Source organism: Coenobita brevimanus, chromosome 90, assembly GCF_032717465.1.
Source record: "Coenobita brevimanus isolate Jiangsu-jjx chromosome 90, ASM3271746v2, whole genome shotgun sequence".
Classification (NCBI taxonomy): Eukaryota; Metazoa; Arthropoda; class Malacostraca; order Decapoda; family Coenobitidae; genus Coenobita; species Coenobita brevimanus.
In genome coordinates, this window is record NC_137043.1 from 31,171,321 (window position 1) to 31,177,320 (window position 6,000).

Consider the following 6,000-nt stretch of genomic DNA (forward strand, 5'->3'; position numbering starts at 1 on the left):
CCAAGTCAGACTTCAGTACACACACAGTGCCACTTTAAGTCGTGACACCGAACAGCTGCGTGCCCATGTGGCAACTTGCTGTCTCGCTCTCACTGTACTGTAGTCAGCTGTCCATAGAATCACATCATGGGAATCAGTTCCCAAACTGGGAACCACTTCTGAGGTAGCTTCCTCAGAATCGCACAGCAAGTCTCATTTTTTCTTTGAGGACAGTCAAATGGTGGGTGACAGAGCAACTTGGAGGCAATTTGTCTGCGGCCACCCTTTTGCAGGATTGGGGCGTTGGGCTGTAGATAGATAGAGATATATAGATGTATTAAACCATTTCTTTATTTTCATTTCTGTTGCTTTGTACTGTAGGATGTAATTTTGGACTCCCATTTCATAAAGATCACAGAATTTTCTATATATAATATTTAAATCTTGTCCTCCAAGTTCTTTTTCCCAATCTGTTTCTAAGTAGTACTTCTTCAGGTCATGTTTGCTGCCTTTTTTGTAATTTAGACTCGTTTTGTAACTCTCATTGCTGGTAACGTCATATGCAATCCTATCTATCTATCTATTGCCAGACGCCTCAATCCCATACAGGGTGGCCACAAACAAATCGCCTCCACGTTGCCCTGTCCCCCGCCATTTCACTGCCCTACTTCCAACTCACACCCCCTCTCTCATATACCTTTCCACCCCATCCCTCCATCTCATCTTCAGCCTCCCCCTCCCTCTACCCCCCTCCATCCTTTCCACATGGCCAAGCCACCTCAGTTTGTTCCTCCTAACGCTTCCTATCACATCCACATCCACACCACAACGCTCCTTTATATCCTCATTTGTCAGCCTGTCTCTCCATGTGACTCCACAGGCTCCTCTTAAATAACTCATTTCCACAGCTCTCACTCTTGACTTGTGTCCTTCCAACAATGTCCAAGCTTCACTTCCATACGTTAGAGTTGGTATCACAATACTGTCATGTAGTAACTTTTTCACTTCCATGCTCACTTCCCTGTTTCTTATCACTGCATTCAAGGAACCAGCAACCTTTCTTCCTTGTTGTACCCTTTCAAGCACTTCACCCTCCAAACCTCCATTCTTACTCATCACACTACCCAAGTACTTAAATGTACTCATATTTTCCATTTCCTCACCATCCAGCCTCACTGTACATTCACTGACTTCACCTCTCTCAGAGACCATCAGTTGACTCTTCCCTACATTCACCTTTAGATTCCATTTCTTACACACACTCCCAAACTAATTCACCAAGCCTTGCAGCTCCCCTTCATCTTAACTCAACAACACAGTATCATCTGCAAACAGCAGTACAGGGAGTTTCCAAACACTACTCTCTCTCACCAGGGCCACTCCAATATCCACTGCCCTACCTTGTACATCTTTTATTACCTGAAGTTACAATTTAATACTGCATGGTCACTGTTACCAAATGGGGGGTGATGCATTATACTGTCAATTTCATTTTTTGCCTGGTAAATATAAGATCTTGTACAGATGGATCATCAAGTCCTTTTTTTCTGGTGTTTTCCTTTACTTACTGTGTTAGGAGAAACTCCTGCACAAGATCTAGGAGCTTTTGATCCCAACAGCTTTCATGGCTTTTTACATCTAAAGTATTCCAATTTATATTTGAATTGAAGTCTCCGGTTAATATAAGTCTTTCAGATTTCTCTTCCATTCTGTGTAATAATTTTCTTAAACTTTTAATTGTACTTTCTGCCAGGTCTTCATATTCACCTCTTTACCAAGTGTTTGTTTTGGGTGGCATGTATAAATTTGCCACAATTAATTTCCTTTCAGATGTGTTAATTTCCAATACAATCAGTTCTACTTGTGAGGATATATTTAGGTTTATTTCATTTACTTGTAGATTTTTCTTTAAGATTATAATTCCTTCTCCCTTTCTTAAATTTCTGTCTCTTCTCCATATATGGTATTCCTCTATGTTTAGGGTATCATTGGATATCTTTGGGGTTAATTTTGTTTCAGTTAGGCAAATAATGTGTGGTTCCTTTTCTTTGATGTAGTCTTTTATCTCTAATAATTTAGACACCATTCCATCTACATTTGAGTACATCAGCCTAACAATCTTGTTTACATACTTGCCATGACTTGAGTCTTCTACCTTTGTCCTTTTTGTTCCCTGTTGGTTATATACCACTTTCGTACCTGCAGTCCAATTTCTTTGTAAAAGAAAAAGGTACTGTTCTCTTCCTCTTATCTTTCCTCGTTTTTTGTTTTTGCCTTCCTTTTCTCTTTTAGTATTCCCATTTCCTCTTGAATTAGGCATCTTTTTATCCATACTTTTTTTAATTCCTCCTTTTCCATGAGTTTGTTTTGCATTTTTCATTATTGCCTCCACAGTGTTCACACTCTGGAAGGTTACTTTCAGGGGCCTTGACATATTTCTCTCATATTTCCCTAACCTTTTGTGTTCCTTTATGTTGTTATTACAGATTTTCTCTGATACTTCCTTCAGTATGCTCATTATATTTGCCATCTCCTTTTTGTCTCTCAAAATTTTGTTTTTTATCTTTGTGGTAGGTAGGGATGCTCACCATCCACTCATTTGATGTAATGCTGCTCTCGGGTGTCTGCCCTTTCCTCTCCTCCATCCTTCTTTCCTTTCATCCTCTTCTGTCTTTCTTTCCTTCATTCTTTCCTCGTCCTTCTGCCATCGGGGTGACTTTACTCTCCCTCTTCTGTCTTTCTTTCCTTCATTCTTTACTCCTCCTCCTGCCTGTGGGTGACTCTACACTGAGTTACAAGCCAAATGGTCTCCTGTACACCAGGAAACCATTTACTATGCTGGGTGGTAACCATATAACCAAATTTTGGCACCTGATGGTTTAGTGGGTAATTATGGAGCTCCAATCAGATTGAGCTGGTTGAAGGTTTGTATCGAAGGGGTGGTTGGGGTTTATTGCTCACCTAATGCCACTCAGGGATGAGTGAGGCTGGTCACCCTCATCTTAAAGGTCAGGACCAACTTGCCTAGTCCCGCCCGGGCTCCTACGCTCCTCATGGGGCATCATAGGATTGGCTGATGAATGAATGAATGAATTTCTTCCTCCTCTATACCGTTGATTACTACAGATTTATTGATATCTGCTGAATCTTTGACCAGTTTTGGGTTGTTTTGGATTATTTTTTTTTTTCACTTCCTTCTAATGCTTTTTTCTTCAACTCTTGTTTCTAAGTCTTTCTATACTTTCACCATTTCACCATACGTAGTTTCCACATCATCTATATAACTTTGCATCACTTCGTACACGTGTGTGTGTGTGTGTGTGTGTGTGTGTGTGTGTGTGTGTGTGTGTGTGTGTGTTTATCATTGCAATATGATTGTGGGGGAGGGTTGCCATGCCTTGTAAGGCATTGTAACAAGAGACAAGAGCCAGTAAACCCTCACAGTTCTCTGAACCTAGAATGACTACTCCAATCATCAGTTATAATCCTTAGTTGGTGTCAGAAGTGGCTCAGTGCCTCTTCCCTAGGTTGCCCCCAAATTCACTTGCTACTGTAGTAAAGTATGGTTATTTAATTCTGAAAAACTATTAACACATACATACTTCCACACAACCAAGTCCGTAATTTTGCTCTGTCTGCCACAGCAGAAATATGACATCATTGCACACTCTCCATAGGGTCTCATTCTATGCAAGAGCTTGCAAGTACAGTAGGCTCGCACAGTGCGCGAGAGATTGGGCAGTCCACGACCTCGCACACTGTGAATTCGCGCACTGTGAATACATAATCTTATGGAAAAAATAACATATGGGCAGTGCCCCATCATACCTGGACATTTTTTGGCCCTTAGAGACATAATAAAGGTCAAATTTTTCAGACATTGCACTACAGATATAGCTACAGTAACAAAAATATGGGTAGTCACCTTCACAACAGTAGACAACATGCCTGATGGACTTAAATAACAGGGGTTCCGAAGCATGGCAACACTTACAGCGCCGCACCTCCCACCACACCAACACTTCCCTCCACAGACTCCTCTTGAGCACCTTCCCCAGGAGCCTCAAAGTCACTCACTTCGGCCATAAACCCCTCGAAGTCCAATGTTGACACTTCTGACATTGCATCCTCTTCATCCTCAACAGGAACAGGAGCTGACGATGTAGCTGGTTCCTCAATTTCACTAACTTGAGCCCACTGTGTGTAACTTGTTATGAGCATCTGTCTTCTTCTGTTTATATCTTGCCTGTGCCTGTGTAGAAACGGAAGAGTTTGTCGATACCAACCAGAACTTCCTCCGTTCTTAGGCTGCTCACTTCCTGTTCCTTCATCTCTTCCTTGAGCTTATCCACGGCAGCAAGGATCCTGGTTATTCTTGACATACACAGCTCAGTCCTGCCCTCCATCACACTAGGCTGCTCAACTTGACTCTGCCTGGCATCGGGCATTGCGTCAGCCTCGTTTATCCGTTCCAACACTTCCTCGGGATGCTGTTCCTCACTAGCATCATGCACTTCTTGTATGTCTGCCAATGTAACGTCCTCGAAACCTGGTACAGCTTGTGCTGCTGTCAGTGTTACTGCCTCAGCCTTGGCCAGTGGTTGAATGGCCATCTCTGGGTTGTGCATAAGTGAGGCACGAGCATTCGCCAGACATGGTTCACCGTTGCAGGTGTAATCTGGTGCCAGGCTTGTAGGAGAAATTCAACTGCGTCCTTCACTGTAAAATGACACCAAAATGCCTCAACAGTCATGGCACCTGTGGCAGGTCAGGATACAGCTACTGGCAGAGATGGAACAGGAGCAGGTGCCTCATCGAGGTCTTCGTCGTGATCTTCTTGTAGGGCATGAAGCCCCTCTTGTGTGTTGGTCTTCCTGCATAGGCAGTGCGTCCACTGCCTTGTACCCCAAGCTGCATAGTAGAGTGCCCGGGAATTTCTGCTCATCAACATGACAACACGTGATGCGTGGCGTGAGGGGTGGTCTCGTACTAATAGAAAATGGCATTTTTCAGCCACTCCTTGCCACTACCTCGCGTTCTGTGAGATAAACTCGTGCATTCAAGATTTTTGGTTGTGATTTTTGGTCACTCGAGCACAATGCGAATCGCGCATTGTGATGACGCGCACTATGCGAGCCTACTGTACATGATTTAAACTCATGGATGAATAAGATGCTGAATCACATTCATAAACAAGAATAACCTAAAGAAAGAAGACAACTGCTGTGGGCTGACTAGCCCATGCAAAATCAGATAAGTCCTGTTATGTAAGAACATGATGTCTAGTTTTGCAGTGCCATGAGTACTCATATGGATTACTTCTACCCACGTTCTGAAACAGTTTGGTATAGTTAAGATATAACAGTTAATATCTGACTTGGGCATTCTTCAGGTTCACACTTAAGGGGAGTCTTGATCAGATTGAGCTTTCTATATCTTCACATTATTGGCCAGAGAAGCTACAGCATAGAGAATGGTCATTGGATAACCTTGTGATAGAAGTACATCCTGAACTCCTGATAAAAGCATTTGGGGTGGAGCTTGTATGTGTAAGGCAACTGCTAAATGTGTTTGTACTTGTACAGACTGAGTCAGGTTCATAATTCCCAGCTTTTGTTACTGTCTTTATCATACGTTTCTATTAATAATCTACTGATATTAAATTTTTGGCACATGCACCATAATTTAGTTCCTGGTTCCATGAGTCATATGGTCCCATTTGAAAGCTCGATAATGTTTTCATTTTATGCGGTTTCAAGCCACATCTTGCTGAGTAGTGTGTGTTTTTGCAGGTACTGCTATTTGTGTTTTTTGTTGCCAGGTTTCTCCCTCCCTGTTACACATTTGCACAGCTCTCGCTCTCTCCTTCCCTCCCTCCCTCCCTCCCTCCAGCGCAATTAAATTCAGTCTTTTCAGCCTGTCTCGTAACTTAAAATCCCTGAAGCCAAGCACTCATTTTGTGGTTGTTATTTTCATATTTTCAGTTTTGTTTGTTCTCCAAATGAGGATTGGATGCTTATG